The sequence below is a fragment of the Eutrigla gurnardus genome, assembly GCF_963514095.1.
Source record: "Eutrigla gurnardus genome assembly, chromosome: 19".
Lineage (NCBI taxonomy): Eukaryota > Metazoa > Chordata > Actinopteri > Perciformes > Triglidae > Eutrigla > Eutrigla gurnardus.
The window spans coordinates 1,693,719-1,711,600 of record NC_139930.1 but is presented as its reverse complement, the minus strand read 5'-3'; the positions used below and the strand labels follow the sequence as shown (position 1 = coordinate 1,711,600).

The window sequence follows — 17,882 nt, the reverse complement described above, 5'->3', positions numbered from 1 at the left end:
CTATAACAATACTGTTAATACATAAAATCACATTAAAGTCAAGGTGATCTGAATAGAATATTCGTTTAGGAGTACGTGTGTTTTACTAGAAGAGTTAGTTATTTTTGGTTTCAACTTGATTCTGGTCGATCAAGTGTTTTCATTGTGTCTGTCAGAACATAGACATAGATAGAAAAATGGCCATGAATTCTCTTCAACCACTCAAACATTTCACTCCAGAATAAATGTGTTTGCTTGTCTCATTGCTGCAGTAGTAAGTCTTACTAAACACTGCATAGCGTGATTGTCTGCTGTTGGAAAGGAGGTTTCAGACATGGTATCAAACCAACGACGACTTTGTTACAAGCATGCTGAGACCTTGAACGTTCATGTTGATCAGTACCTAGTCAGAAGGTGTAACGTACCGCGTGTCGGGGAGGAAGCACATGACATGATGCTCCTTCTGCAGACCAACAGACTCTGTGATACAGGAGGATTCTGCAAGCCAGAGAAGATGATTAAACAGCCAAAGCAGCCATTTTAAGCATATTAAACTGTATTAACTGCATTGTCTGTAATACATTCTAAACATACTTATGTTTTATAATGCTTTATAAACATCCGTATAATAGCAAATTATTAGTAATTATTATTTATTATTAAAATAATTTTCATGTGAAACTTATTCATAATTTGTTATAATGCTTCATAAACATAATTATGTTCAATAATTATATTTATTATAAAAATGCTTATACTGTGTGATAAGGCTTCAATGTGCTATATGCTAATATGCATGCTTTACATGCAGAACCAGCCAAAAGTTTGAAAAAAAAACTCATTCAATTTTTCTTCATTTTATAATTTTCTTCATTGTAGTTTAATATTCAAGACATCATAACTATGAAGGAACACATGGAATTTTGTAGTAAACAAAAAAGTGTTAAACAAACCAACATATGTTTTATATTTTACATTCTTCCCAAGCCATCTCAAGTGGCTTTAGGTCCGGTGATTGTGGAGGCCAGGTCATCTGAGGCAACCCTCCATCACTCTTCTCCTTGGTCGAATAGCCCATACATAGCCTCGGGGTGTGTTTGGGGTCATTGTCTTGTTGAAAAACAAATGATGGTCCCACTAAGAGAAAACCAAATGGGATGGCATGTGGTTGCAGAATGCTTTGGTAGCCATGCTGGTTAAGTCTGTCAGTCATTAGAAATGATCAACCCATTAATGACTAGATTCAAAATCCCACCAAAAATCCATCCATCCATCATCAACCGCTTTATTCAGGGTCGTGGGGGGGGCTGGAACATGCAAACATGCAAACTCCACACAGAAGGGACCCGAACCCGGGACCCGAACCCGGGACCCGAACCTGGGACCCGAACCCGGGACCCTCTCGCTGTGAGGCGACAGTGCTACCCACTACACCACCATGCAGCCTGCCCACAGAAAATCAAAGTGAAAAATTTAAATCATTGGCTGATATAATTTGCGTGAATTTTATCAAAACAACTCATAACGTGAGAGTTATAGGCGTGAGTTTGGCCCGCGCGTGCTTGTACACACTCCCAACAACGTCTGGGCTCCTGACAAGTTGGCGGATGGTGTCCTGGGGGATCTCCTCCCAGATCTGGATCAGGGCATCAGTGAGCTCCTGGACAGTGTGTGGCCTACACACTCTAGGCACAAGAGGTCGGGCTAGTCCTGCACCAGGAGGAACCCAGGGCCCACTGCACGAGGAGGAACCCAGGGCCCCTGCACCATGAGGAACCCAGGGCCCACTGCACCAGGAGGAACCCAGTGCCACTGCACCAGGAGGAACCCAGGGCCCACTGCACCAGGAGGAACCCAGTGCCACTGCACTAGGAGGAACCCAGGGCCCACTGCACCAGGAGGAACCCAGGGCGCAAGGAGAAACAAAATTGCTATTTATATATTCAAAAATGATTTCTTTATTTTGCTTTTAAGCTAAGATTACATTTTTTATACATTCAGACACATTCAAGTGTATTGTACAATAAAATAAATAAATATGTAAAACAAAATTTAACACTTTCAAATGCAAAAGTGCTTCTTAGCCTTAACGACTGATATAGGATAAAAGGGGGTAAAACAATTTCAAAAGTAAATGTACATATTTTGGCGGTTGCACGGTGGTGTAGTGGGTAGCACTGTCGCCTCACAGCGAGAGGGTCCCGGCTTCGATTCCCGGGTCGGGTTCGGGGTCCTTCTGTGTGGAGTTTGCATGTTCTCCTCGTGTGAGCATGGGTTCTCTCCAGGTTCTCTGGCTTCTTATGGATTCTGATTTACATTTCGACAGTCACATTAAATCAGTAACAAAATCAGCCTACTATCACCTCAAAAATGTAGCAAGACTTAGAGGGCTCATGTCAGCTCAAGACTTAGAAAAACTTGTACATGCCTTTATAACTAGTAGGCTAGACTACTGTAATGGTCTCCTTGCAGGTCTTCCGAAAAAAACTGTCAGGCAGCTACAGCTTGTTCAGAACGCTGCTGCTAGAGTTCTTACAAGGACCAAAAAATGTGAGTACATTACACCAATTCTTAAATCCTTACATTGGCTCCCTGTATGTCAGATAATTGATTTCAAAATCCTCCTGCTCACATATAAATCACTACATGGTCTAGGGCCAAAGTATATCACTTATATGCTCCCACTACATAAGCCTTCTAGAGCACTAAGATCTTCTGAGACCAATCTGTTAGTGATTCCCAGAGTAAACAACAATCACGGGAGAGCATCATTTAGTCACTATGCAACAAATGGCTGGAATAAACTTCCTGAAGATGTAAGACTTGCCCCAACTCTGACCACTTTTAAAACTAGACCGAAAACTTTTATGTTCACCATAGCTTTCTGCTAAATCTTTTAATGTCTGCACTGTTTTTAATTATTGCAAATATGTTTTTATTCTCCTTGTCTTTCTGTAATGCATTTTTAATTTTGCCATTATTTTCTTTTAATTCTTCTATTTTGTTTCACTTTGTTGTATGATGTGAAGCACTTTGAGTCTGCCATGTGTATGAAATGTGCTATACAAATAAAGTTGCCTTGCCTTGCCTTCCTCCCACAGTCCAAAGACATGCAGGATGGGGATAGGTTAATTGATGACTCTAAATTGCCCGTAGGTGTGAATGTGAGCGTGAATGGTTGTTTGTCTCTACATGTCAGCCCTTTGATAGACTGGCGTCCTGTCCAGTGTGTACCCTGCCTTCGGCAGTGACAGCTGGGATCACATGCTGCATTCTGGTGCTCCCCTAAAGCTCCGACAAAGCCAATTCAGAGAGAAATACAAGGATGGAAACGTGAAATTACATGAAATTTAATTGCAAAACCTCAATTCACAAGTGCATATTGAACCGTGTATGGCGTACCGTATGGTTCAATATTATTTTGACAACCGTTGCATCCCTAGTTAATAGGCAATATTAAATTAAGATGTGTCGATATATATATATAATATATTGGCCAATATTTTTGTGTCTATGTTTTGGATTGTGTTATAATAATTTATTAGGAATACATAATTATGTTACAATGCAGTACTATTACTACATTACTATTATTTTTTAATTTTTTTTTATTTGAATTTATTTATTCAGGATAGCCCCTTGAGATGAATCATCTCATTTTCGAGGGGGTCCTTCCACAAAAAGATACAATGATACAATGTCAGGTAAAGAAATAAAAAGAAAAGCAAATACATTGAAACACAATACAGGACTTACGTACATACACACACACACACACACACACGCAAGACAAGGCTCTCCTAACCCCAGCTAATCCACAAACGGCCAGATATCGGAATAATAGTCAACTTGTGATATCTTAGCTTACAAATGGGAAAAATACAGAAAGAAATAAAATAATCATAATATTATAATAGTAAAAATTAAGTAAATAAATAATCGGATCAGATAAGAGAATCACACACACAAAGAAAGAAAAAATTTTGCAGTTTGCATGAGAGAGAGGAAAGATAAGTAATAGGAAATAATAATAATAATAAATAAATAAATAGTAAACATCATCAGAAACAAGAACAGGGAGTTTGCAAATGAATTAGAAGTGATGCTTTGAAGCTAGATAGAGAAGTAGAAGCCCTAAGCTGGCATGGGAGACTGTTCCAGTCAGACGGAGCTTTAAACTGAAATGAACGACGACCAGATTCTTTAAATATTCTGGGAATACGGAAAAAGAGATGATCTGTATGTCTAAGACTGTATTGTGTACTATAAGGAATCATAAATTGTTTTAAATATAAAGGAAAATTAAAGTGAATGCATTTAAAAATAAATAATAACCAATGAAGAACTCTTCTGGATTTTGGGGTTAACCAGTTCAAAGATTCATAAAGAGTACAATGATGAGTTCTGTAGGGACATCTCAGGACGAATCTACAGAGGCTGTTATACAGCACAGTGAGAGGACGGAGATTAGATTCTGTAGTGTTCTGATAAATGATGTCTGCATAATCAAGAATAGGAAATAATAATTGTGATACGATTCTTTTACGAACCTGTACTGTAAAACAATCAATGGACCGATACAGTAATTTCAGACGACAGTAAATTTTCTTTGTAATTAAACCAATGTGTGGTTTAAAGGATAACTGAGAATCAAGCAGGAGGCCCAAGTATTTAAATTGATCTACCTTTTCTAGTGGGGCTCCGTCAAGAAAAAATAAGGACCAGTCTTTGGATAATAAATCAGATCTGGTACTGAAAAGCATACTATGTGATTTTTTCTTGTTCAAAAGAAGTTTGTTGGATGAGAACCATTTCTGAACTAAATTAAAATTATATTGCAAGGAGTGCTGAATTTGTGACGTATCACGTTTGGAGGAGTAAATTACAGTATCGTCGGCATAAAGGTGAATTTGACAGTCAGAACAGATTTGTGGGAGATCATTAACAAAAATAGAAAATAAAAGAGGGCCCAAAGATGAACCTTGGGGCACACCTTTTGATATAAACTTATAGTCTGACTGGGTGTTCTGAAAAGACACACACTGGCTTCTGTTGTGAAGAAAGGAATTAAAAAATAAAACTGATTCTGTTGAAAGACCAATAGCATACAACTTATCTAAAAGGAGATAGTGATCAACCATGTCGAACGCTTTTGATAAATCAATGAATATAGCACCAGTGGGCATATTATTGTCAAAAGAGGATAATATGTCATTGGAGAATTTTGTGAGAGCAGTGGTCGTCGAGAAGTTGGGTCGAAAGCCAGATTGGTGTGGGGATAGGATGTTATAATCATTGAGATAATTGGATAATTGATTAAAAATAAGTTTTTCAAATACTTTGGCGATACTGTTGATAATTGAGATGGGTCTATAGTTATTAATATCCTGATGGTCGCCACCTTTATGTAACGGGGTTACTCTGGCGCATTTCCAAGATGAGGGAGTTTCACAGGTGGTCAAAGATAAATTAAACAAATCTGCCAGAGGAAATGATAAAACATAAGAGGCCAATTTAAAGAATTTGATCTCCAGCCCATCAGGACCACAACTGCTCCCAGAACTTAGGCCATCGATGACCCGTTGAACCTCGGTTGAGGTGATTGTTCTAAAGGCGAAAGAACTCCTGGACCTTTCATTAATCAAGGTGAGGTCAGAGCAGTGATTACCAGATAAAGAATTGCCGATTAAAGAAAAATGCTGACTAAAGGCTTCTGCAATTAATAATGAGTCACTAATAATTTCATTATTCAATTTAATATGAGTAGAGGCATTTTTTGAGGATTTATTAGTAACATTATTAATTGTCTTCCAAAATTGTTTGGGGTTCTTAAAATTGGTTGTTAGGGAATCTTTGTAGTAATTGGCTTTAGCATTTCTTGTTTTAGTAGTACATTTATTTCTTAAGTCTTTGTAAGCAATCCAGTCAGAAACATTCTTAGTTGCCCGATATTTTTTCCAGGCCTTGTCTCTTTGTTTGAATAGATTAATAAGTTCTCCTTTAATCCACGGTAAGTGTCTGCCCTTAACTCTAATTGTTGACCAGGGTGCGTGTTTGTTAATAACCTTGAGAAACTCAGTATAGAAAAAATGCCACGCATCATCAACATTTGGTATTAGCTGAAACCACTCCCAGTTTATGTTTAGAATGTCTTGAATAAAGTGATCATGATTAATATTATTAGCTTTCCTTACTTTAATAAATTTAGGGGGAAGATGGGGCATTTTAATCTTCCAAACACAAAAGACAGCAGAGTGGTCACTAAAGGAATCTGATAGTACACCAGATTGAATAATTCTGTCAGGATGGGTGACTAGTATCAAATCAAGCAGGGAGGCTGAGCTAGAGCACACCCTCGTGGGTTCAGTTATGAGTTGTGTGAGATTTATACTGTTGAAAAGATTGCGATCATTAAGAGAAGACCGGTCAAGCCAGTTAGAGTTGAAATCCCCTAAAATGATTTTCTCACTTGAGTGGTCTAGGGAGTTAATGGTAGACAAGATACAGTTTATGGATTCCGTAGGAGATTTAGGGGGTCTATAGAAATTTCCAATAATTAATCTTTTGTTCTCATGAAAAATTATCCTTACAAAGAGACATTCAAAGTACAAAGGATTCTCTGTAGGTGTGACTAGCTCTGAAGTCAGACTTGAGGAAATGTAGGTCAGAAGTCCTCCTCCTCTGGAACCCCTGTCACTTCTGTATAAGACATAATTGTCAAGTTTAATATCATTGTCAGGAATATTACTGTTCAACCAGGTTTCTGAGAGAGTGATTACATGGGGTTTGTTGTAGGTAAGCCAAACTCTAAGGAGATCCATTTTGGGTAACAGACTTCTTATATTCAGGTGAACAACTTGCAGACCTTTAGTTAAGTTCATTATTCATAATAGACAAATAAATAGACTAAATAAACAGAAATATACATAAGTGCCAAAACTTGTAGGTAGCATCACAGATCATACAATGACAATAACAGGGGCCGGTGGAGAAGGCCAGCAGTTGGAGAGTAACACACAGACACACACAAACACAGGACCACACACACATGCCACATAGGTATACGACCTCACGCACAAACATACACACACAAGAACTGAGCAGAGTCATAATATCAAAAACAGTTCGATTCAGTCTGCAGGTTTGGTGATGGGACTAACTGATTGTAGCTATTATTAGTAAGATATTTCAGAGAAAAGAAAGATAGGTACTATACTAACTATAATTAGATGGTTAAATAGATTCTATAATTCTACAGCACACACAGGGAGGCAGGGAGCTGATGAGGGACAGGTGAAACAGATTTGGGCAGGTAGGGTAATCAACAAGAGAGGGTGGGGGAGTCAAGACAGCGGAAACAACAAGGACCAGGTACGAAGCAGCAAACCATACAGGGGACAAAACTACAAAATAAAACAGGTAATGAACAAACCCCCCCCCCCTCTTAAGGGACAGATCCCAGACATCCAAAAAGTCCACAAATTAGTGGAGGGGGCCTGGTGGAGGGGCTCAGGATACACAGGGTGGGCGGGAGGGGCCTGGGGGAGGGGCTCGGGAGGCCAAGCAGGAGGGTGACCAGGTGGACGGGGGCCGCTAGGGAGGCCGGGCTGGAAGGCAGGAGGGCGACCAAGTGGACGCGGCCATGCGTGGTGCAGGCGTCGGACGGTCCCCCGTCAGGACAGGAACATGTGACGAGCGGAGTCCCGGCAGGATACGTGGAGCAGGTGTCGGACAGCCCCCCTGTCGGAACAGGAACTGGCGATTAGCGAACCCATGGCAGACTGCATATGGCAGGTAACGGACAGACCTCCGTTGGGAGTGGTGATGGACAGACCCCCGTCGGGACTGGTGACGGAAGGACCCCCGTCAGGACAGGAATGGGCTGGGCGTCCACGAGCAGCAACGGGGAGGCTTGCTTCCTCAAGCTCCACCTTCTCCTCGAGGCCAAAGTTAAATCATCTCTGAGTAGCATGAATGCGTATAACTGAATGAAACAGTCGATTGATCTAAAGTTGATAATGTTTTATTCTCACTGTGCACTGTGTGACACTGGTTTAATGGTTAGCAACTAGGGATGCAAATTATTGAGTAATTCATTAATCAATAGTTGTTTCATCTTATCGATCGATGATCGATTAATTGATAAGTGGCAATTCTTCTGAGAAGCTGAATTTCCCTCTGAATAGGTTCTATCTACTGTGTACTTAACATAAAATGCTATCTTCCTTATGATATAAAGAAAAATGCAAATCATATTTTGAATAATTTCACTTTAATGCATCAATTTGGGGAATTTTGAGAACCAAAATATGACATATCAATTACTGACCAATTTCTTACAAACTGCTGGTACTGATCCAAATGTTGACATACTAAATGGGGTTGAGAGTTTAAGCATTCAAGAAAAGATGAAAACAAAAATGACTAAAACACAGTGCTGAGCCTTTAGACTATTAGTTTATTATGACTATTATTATCTTCGCCCAATGACAGCTGGGATTGGCTCCAGCCCCCCCCCCCCCCCGCGACCCTGAATACAGGATAAGCGGTAGACAATGGATGGATGGATGGATGGACTATTATTATTATTTTTTTTTTTTTATATATAAGTGGGTGACTATTCCTCAGCCTTCCTTGGTGTTTTGGTTTTGACTGAAGCCTCGTTCACATACGTCGCCACTCGCCCATCTCTGAGCAACAACTGTCGATGAATGTGAATGTGTTCTAGTGGAATGTGGCCAGGACAGGCGATCTGATGTGGGCGGGAACGGAGAGAAAATAACTCTGCGATGCGAGTGAAGCGAGTACCAATCAGAATGTAGAATAGAGATGATTGACAGTTGACGTCAACAGAGAGTTCCACAGAGAGTTGCCGCTTGAAACTAGCCGCCGGCGGCAGTGAGGTTATTTTGCCAGCGAGTAGAATTCAGCGAGAAAGCGAGTAGTGACGTATGTGAACGGGGCTATACGCGCCGTCAAACTCGCCAGCTGAGGGGGGGTCGGCGCGGGGGACGCCTTGCCATGGCGACGGGGGAAAACAGAACGTTGATGAGCCAAACCAGCCGCGAGGATTTCCCCTTATAATAAGCGCTGCGGAAGCGGAATCAAAATAATCTTGGGCGAACATTGAGACGTCTCGTCAATGTGTGGGAAACACTGCTCGTCTTGTTGTTGTCGTCAGAGCCCTGCTTCGCTTGTGTTTGCGCATGTGCGTCAAGTACGTCTGGCGTCAAGCGCGCCCTCACGTGGACTGGCGGGGAATTACGGGTTCAAAACGCAATTGATTGCAATTCATTTATTTTAATCGAGTAATTTCTTATCGACAATTAATCGATAATCGATTAATTGTTTGCATCCCTATTAGCAACGCTGATGCCTGTGGGTCTACTTCTTAGTCTTTGTGTGTGTGTGTGTGTGTGTGTGTGTGTGTGTGTGTGTGTGTGTGTGTGTGTGTGTGTGTGTGTGTGTGTGTGTGTGAGTGAGTCTAAAGCGCTAATAGCTAATCTGAAGCACCTGTCTGTATCTGCCAGTGATCAAAGGGTAACCACGCTGAAAACCTCTCCATAGGCAGGGGTGCCCAAGTCCGGTCCTGGAGAGCTACTGTTTTGCATGTTTTAGGTTTCTCCCGGCTCTTACACACCTGATTCTAATGATGTGCTCGTTATCAAGCAACTGAAGCTTGTCAAGGTGCGTGTCCACAGGGGCGATTTTAAACGCGTGTGGACGCGCCGCTTCCCAGTATTGCACGCTTGGTCGGCTGCCACTAGAGGATGATTGACAGGCGCTCTGCTTTAAACAACACATTTTTGCGAGCGTTCGCGAGCGTTCCCGAGGCGGCGAGTCGAGCCCGGCGCCTCTGATTAGCATAAAGTAGATTCGACTTCAACTTTAGGCGAATGAGGAGCGGCCAACTCGCGCGCCGTCTCTCGACATTCGCCGCAACGCTACCAGAATGCATTGCACGGCTTTTCACATAGACAATGAATGGGACGCGGGGAAACACCGCTGCCTGTGGACACGCACCTTCACAGGTTTGAAAATCGTTCGAATCAGGTGTGTTAGAGCAGGGAGAAACCTAAAACATGCAGGACAGTAGCTCTCCAGGACCGGACTTGGGCACCCCTGGTTTAAAGCAAAGGAGCACAGGTCATACAAAATTGGAAACTGACAAAACCATAACTCCTATGGGTTTGATATGAGACGTGAGCAATGAAGACAACTTGATGAAAAAGCGGTGCTCAATGTGTGTGTCTAGTGTCAAAAATGTGATCTTGAGCACAGTTTTAGAAAACTGCCCTCGGATTTGATCCATTTCAGATATTCTGCCTCTGATTTAACATCGGGGGCCAACGGAGCAGTTGATGGGACTACCTCTTACTGTCAGGCAGCTGTGGCCAAATGTGTAAGTGTGTTTCCATAGTTACATGTCTGTGGCCAGCACACAATTTGCTAGTTTCATAATTTTATCCATATTTCTGTCTTCTGTATCACACGATTCATGAAAATATAATAACTTAGAGACCCCAAGTTATTATATTTTCATGATTTTGATGGTAAATGGTAAATCCAGTCAAGTCACTAAGTTAGTGACATCACTGGATTTACCATTTGAACATTTGAAATAGATACAGTGTCTCTCCACTCTTCTCTCCTCCTCCATTCTAATTTCTCTCTGCCTTCTCCCTGCTTGACCTTTGCCACAGCGGAATAGTGGTTAGCACCAGTGATGTAGTGGAGGGTATACGGGGTATACCCACCTCTTTTTCTGGCAGTGTACATTATACCTGCCTATCAGCCAGAAAGCCATTGGAATATATAGGAGAATATAGCCACTTCCTCCTCTGTAACCTACCCATCTACCTAGCAGTACACCCACCTCATCAACTACCACTACACCATGGTTCGTCACCTCACAGCATCAGGAGTGCAGATTCAAATCCAGGTTCAGGTCAGCCCTCTGTGTGGAGTTTGAATTCTCCCCCGTGTTACCATGGGTTCTATCCCCACTCTTCATCCCACAGTCTAAAGAGATGCAGGTTCATTGAAGACTGTAAAATGCCCGCTGAGCAAAACTACAGTTGTTATTCTGCACAAAAGATGTAATGTAATTTTTTCTTAACCCTCTTGCTTTATTGTGCCTTGATAGAGATATAAGAAAACAAAGTTTGTATCAAAGTGTTCTTCTTTTTATTGACATCATTTAATATTTATTTTCACGTTTTCATCAGGGTCATTCCGTGTCATTTCATCAAATTTCTGAAAATCTTCCCACCTGACCATCTCAGAATGTCCTGAAAAAATTCAAGTACGAAGACACACTTGTTAATAGGACAAATCCAAAATATTAGGTCTCTACTGTCAACAGTTTTCTCATGAAACATCATTGATAGTAGGGTAGTTTAGACGGTTTTTGGCATCATACTCTGAAAAGCCATTTTTAAACAGCAATATCTGGAAAACTATCTCACCTGTGGCCTTCAAAATTTCTACAGTGTATATCTGTTACTAATAGACATGGAATCTCGGGGGTGTAGCTCAATGATAACCTAGTATGGTAGGTACTTAAAATGTGGCTTGTTGAAATAAAGTAGTACATTTGAAGAGTGGCTGAGCCCCCATTTTTGCAGATAAAAGACTTCTATCACTTCTGCCTCTATTTCTGGTGTTAGCTTAAAACAAAATATAAAAATATGGTCTCTCTCAGATGATTAGTTTCACAGATATTAAGGCTCAAAAATGGAAGTAAACACATCTTTGCCCAACTTCAGAGTCATATTCCAAAAAACTGACAACAAGTATCAGGTCCAAACTTACTTTTTTTGAAAGATCATATTCTTGTTAAAATCATATTAAAAAATCGGGAGGGTGTTTTGCCTTAATTTGTCCCAGTGATTTTTAAAAAATCTATCTATTTATCTACTGATAAATTTAGCCTCACAAAAACATTCAAATGTAGCACAGTTGTAGAGGCAATAAGTCCTTGAATGTGAGTTAAACATGGTGAAAGCAGCTTTTAATGTCTTAAACCATGAACAAACATGATAGCATAATATTGAAGACTGTACATTTTGTCATACTTTAAGTATATAAATTACACAATCAAATCAAATAATAATCTTAATTTGAGCATAAAGATTTTACATTACAGTACAAAAGTCTCCAAAGTTTGATATTGAATAACAGTTTGTCTCTATGCTCACTATGAGACAATATGTGAGTTGTGTGTATGATCAGAAATGGTGGATAGGAAGTATCAGAGATGTTTCAGATGAAGATGTACTGGTTCAGTTCATGCACCCACATGGCCCTGCCAAGAGTTTCTACTGGCCAAGAAGAGAAGACGTGCAATGTGCACTGCAGGCTAGAATTGCAAGGATTGACGTTCCCTCTACAGAAACTGGGCGCATGTATGCCATCAAAAAAGATGAGCACAACAGAGCAGGGATGTACATGAGACAATTTGTAAAGTGACTGCCAGATTAATGAATGTGATGAAGGAATTGGATCTAAATGAGAGATAGAGATAAACTGTTAATCCATATCAAACTTTGGAGAATTTTCTACTGTAATGTAAAATCTTTATGCTAGAATTAAGATTATTATTTGATTTGGTTGTGTAATTGATATACTTAAAGTATGACAAAATGTATACTCTTCAATATTATGCTATGTTTGTTCATGGTTTAAGACATTAAAAGCTGGTTTCAGCATGTTTAACTCACATTCAAGGACTTATTGCCTCTGTAACTACAACTGTACTACCTTTTAATGTTTTCGTAAGGCTAAATTTATCAGTAGCATTTAGTCACATATAAGTCTTTGGTAAATGGTAAAAAACACAATTGAATTGCCCTCCTGTGATGTTTACTGGTAGGCTGTTAGAACATGCAGTACCAAATCCGGCCACAAAAACCCCACCAATATCAGGATTTTTTTTAAATCACTGCGACAAATTGAGGCAAAACACCCTCCCGATTTTTTAATATGATTTTAACAAGAATATGATCTTTCAAAAAAAGTAAGTTTGGACCTGATACTTGTTGTCAGTTTTTTGGAATATGACTCTGAAGTTGGGCAAAGATGTGTTTACTTCCATTTTTTAGCCTTAATATCTGTGAAACTAATCATCTGAGAGAGACCATATTTTTATATTTTGTTTTAAGCTAACACCAGAAATAGAGGCAGAAGTGATAGAAGTCTTTTATCTGCAAAAATGGGGGCTCAGCCACTCTTCAAATGTACTACTTTATTTCAACAAGCCACATTTTAAGTACCTACCATACTAGGTATTGAGCTACACCCCTGAGATTCCATGTCTATTAGTAACAGATATACACTGTAGAAATTTTGAAGGCCACAGGTGAGATAGTTTTCCAGATATTGCTGTTTAAAAATGGCTTTTCAGAGTATGATGCCAAAAACCGTCTAAACTACCCTTCATTCAATGATGTTTCATGAGAAAACTGTTGACAGTAGAGACCTAATATTTTGGATTTGTCCTATTAACAAGTGTGTCTTTGTACTTGAATTTTTTCAGGACATTCTGAGATGGTCAGGTGGGAAGATTTTCAGAAATTTGATGAAATGACACGGAATGACCCTGATGAAAACGTGAAAATAAATATTAAATTATGTCAATAAATAGAAGAACACTTTGATACAAACTTTGTTTGTAAAAATCCAACATTGTAACAATTTTATTCAGGCAAATAAAAAAACATTTACTACTGATTTTATGAAGGATTATGTATTCACAAAACGTGTACATACACACTGCATTTGATTCACATTTATTTTTTACTTTCAATGTGACCGCTGTGATTCCAATGCATAATGCAGAGGGAAATTTCTGCTGGTGCAGTGCCTCATGGTTTGTCCTTGACAACACTTGACAGAAACACCATCTGCTGCAGTGGACCGATTGCTCTGCAAATAGCCTCCAAGACTAGGCTGCCCAAAGAGAATGAAGTGGCCTTCTGGCTTAGCTCCAGCACCATGACACTGCTCACCGGTTTAATGTTTCTGTTCCACCAGCAAAAACGAAGCAGAGAAATAAGCATTAATATCTGAACTCCATCAGACATGATGAGGACGGAAGCCAATGTTCTGCTTTGAGCGATGTAACTGAAACCCCTCATACACCTCATTGGGTCTCAGTCATGAAATGTGAAATGAACACATTTGTGTGAAAACTGTTCACAGAGCGAAATATCCGAGTTTTTTGGCATTCAAAACGTTAGTAGCTCCAAACCTTTCGTAGCTATTAAAGCTGTAGTCTACGATTTGAAAGGTTTGAAAAAAGCAACCCCCCCACACACACACACACCCACCCCTCCCCTCTGTGCTTCTCCGAGCTCGTATCGGTCTCTCCTCGCAGCCTCCCACCTCCCTCTTATTTTACGAAAATAGTTCACCGAAATGTGTTTCTGAAAACATTTTAGGCAAGAAATAAGCTATGCAGTTGCTGAATCTGTCTTTATTTTAGATCGACAACGGTCAGTTGATTTTCCAGAGCTTGCGGGAGGAGGCGCCGTCTCTCGAAACTCGCTGCAACATGACGGCATTGCACGGCTTCTTACATAGACAATGAATGGGAACATTCCCTCAGGGTAAAGGATGAACTCAGACAGGAGGCAGTTTAGTTTCCCGTGTCCAGGACTTCCACAACATGTACAAAGCAGTAATAGTGTTTATTACAGCCATGAATGATGACACATTATCGGTGTAAATGCAGCAGGTGCTGGTCGGATTTCTCTCTCACCCCGACTGCAGTACATTCCCGATCCCAAACTGCTCGGCGATCGCTCTCCACAATCCCCCCCTCCCCGCTGACGCTGCAGCCTCAGCCAAAATCTCACTCTGAACTCAGTTAAACACGTGAGAGCCCTGCTCCATGCCTGAACTGCTCAGGGTAACAAGCGTCTTGTCCGCTCGTTGTTTCAAATGCGGTAGTGAGTCGGGACGAGACGTGAGCAGGAGAGTGAGCAAGGATTGGAACATTAAGCCAATAGTAGCCATGCGGACCAGATGGCTACTATTGGCTAAATTTTGGCTGGCAAAAATTTCAAATCGTAGACCAGAGCTTTAACAAAATCTCCTCCTGCCTCTGACTGCCCATAGAGCTTGTGTGTAAATAAGGAATGCACATAAATATTGCTTGTCATAATCAGAAATTACGTTATTTACATATTTATGTTCACAATATCTAGATGGAACATTGAGCATAATTAGTGGGAGGTTTCTTAAAAATGTGGGTTGATTAATGGTTTAGTGGAATGGCCTACGTGTTGTCAAGGCTACATGTTGAATAATAATAATAATAAAAATAATAAATCACAAGATTTTAAACCATTTTCTTTTGACTTCTTGAATGGATCTTTGGACAGAGGAGGCGTTGACGGCATTACCTATGTCACACCACTACTAACAAAAGAAAATGAAATCTTTTTCCTCAGCTCCACTTAGAAATGTATTGATAAAGCGCTGGGAGCCATATTGTAAAGTACGAGTTTGTGTGGATGCTCCATCTCAGCCACCATATCTCTCAAAATTGTTGTTGTTTCAGTATTTGAGTGCTAGATTAAAGCTGTGCAGTAACAGGATAACATCGTCGGGTTCATTATGCCATAGTATTTTACAAAAAAGTTTTGGTTTTCTCTCCCTTTCTATCACTTATTCATCACTTTGTTTTTCCTTGAAAATATTTGAAACAGAATATGACTGTGTTCTTTTGTATGCAATCTTTGTAATAGCGACTTTTGAAAAAATATGTCCTCCTGTAAATATTGAATGAGTATTAGGTGATTTTATGGAATTGTCCATGACTGAGTATGGCTTCCACTGTGTTCTTGATTTGGGTGTTACAGTTTTTTCCATTGCTAAATGACAGCGGGCACAACTGCAGCTACATGTGTAAAACTCTAACCACAGTCTGCACAGCAGCAGTTCATGTGGACCAAATTCTAGCTCCTTTTTCATTGTTAGAACACAGTTTTATAAACTCTCCACACTTCTCTCCTTTAACCACAACCTGCACAACACTGTGGATTTACAGCACGTTAACACACCGCTGTCTAAACTGTAAACCTCACATTCAACACAGGATGATTTCAGCCTGATGACTTTCAAACACTGATCACAGCACAGCTGATCTTCAGCTTAAAACCTCAGCAGGTGTCTGGTTATAGACGAGTTAGTGAACACATGGAGATATAAGGAAAGACAGGTTGATGGAGGGCGAAGAGTGGCAGGGAGACAGGTTGAAAATAGTGAAATAGTTGTTTGTGATGACATTTTTCAATACATACTGGGTCTCTATTAAATCCAGTCTGACTAAAGCTGCCAAAGACATAGAGTTGTCAAAAAATAGATACTTGGGTAATAATTGATACTAAAAATTAATATTGGATTAGATACATATCTGCAAAAGTATCAATACCAACAGTTCCGTCTTTGCCTCCTCCAGTTGACGCACAACCTCATCCAGCAGCGCTGCAGACAGACAGCCACACAGCTCCGTCTCTCACTAGCAGCTGAACACATGAACGCTAGTTCACATTCACAACACTGAGCTGACTGAACACGCCAAGTCCTGCTGTTGCAGGGCCTTCAAAAAAAGTGCAGTTTAGAAGTATTTTGCATATGAAGCCAATGACAAGGGAAAGGCTAATGTGTAAGGAGCTAAGTTGACTAGCACAACAAAGCTGGCGAAACATTTTTAAGACTTCGTGGTGAATTTAGAGATTCCATAAAGCTCCTGTTTCAACAACATTTAAGTTACGGCTGTTAAAGTCCCAGTCGGCAACATTTGTTTGATCATATTCACTGAAGCCGACACTATGCTCCGATAGAACAACATAAATCATCCGGTTTTAGAAAAAAAAACGCGCCTCTACGTGCATGTAGAGCCTGTTGTTTGTTTTGCAAAAATCCACCGTGCCCGTATCATCCTGTCCACCAGCGCAGTTCACAGTTCGTGCAGACACCACAGATCACACCTCCCCTCTCACGTATGTTACAATATCACAGGCACATGCCTCAAGCTAGGCATACGATAAATGAGGTTAGCAGTTGCTATCTATGAGTAAGTTAGCCAGCCTACCTCTGTGTAGCGTGTACTCCATGCCGTTTATCGATGAGAGAAGACATGGGCGCGTTCACAGAATCTGGTGCACGCGCACTGACGAGCACTCGATGGGAGGGAGCGGAGGAACTCGGTGGTAGAGGGGGAGGGGCCTGAGTGTTACAAACATTCAAAATTTGACTGAGTCAACTCCATCTGCAAGACTTGCCGACTGCAGCTTTATACTTTTCACAGTTTATGTGTCTGAAAAGTCGACCAGCAACGAGACAAAACCAGTGTCAACCTGCTCTACCAACTCTATTTGACCAGCAACGATAATATGATGCAGTTACCAGAAACAGAAAATAAAGAGGGCTGTAGATACATTAGCTTGGACCAGATCTCTGTTTACACTGTGGAGAAACCTGACTTCCAACAATTTATTCACCAACTGAATCCAAGGTTTAACCATGGAATCATTTTATGTGCACAGAAATCCCTGAGCTATACAACACAATAAAACAATCGGAGAATCTGAAAATATTTGTCATATATACATTAGGCCTGCACGATATGAGGAAAATCTGCGATGTGCGATACCATTGTTCAATATTGCGATGAGATATGACTTGCGATAAATAAACAAATATTGAAGTGTGCATATTAGCTATACAGTTCCTGTCTTTCTGCTATAATAGGTACACTCAGTGTTTCCCCTAGAATTTTTTTCAGGCCCGGTGGTACCCGCCGAAAAAACCCTATACAGACGAGACGCGTGGGATGGTGTATTGGTGCAGTTGGATTAAGTCAGGTGGCACAGCAAGCAGTCTGCAATTCTGCA

General features: G+C 40.5%; 1 protein-coding gene across 1 annotated transcript in view; it reads left to right on the top strand.

Moving 5' to 3' along the window:
• nrg1 (neuregulin 1) overlaps positions 1 to 17,882 on the top strand; it is a 67,659-nt gene that overhangs the window by 2,000 nt on the left and 47,777 nt on the right. The window lies entirely within an intron of this gene.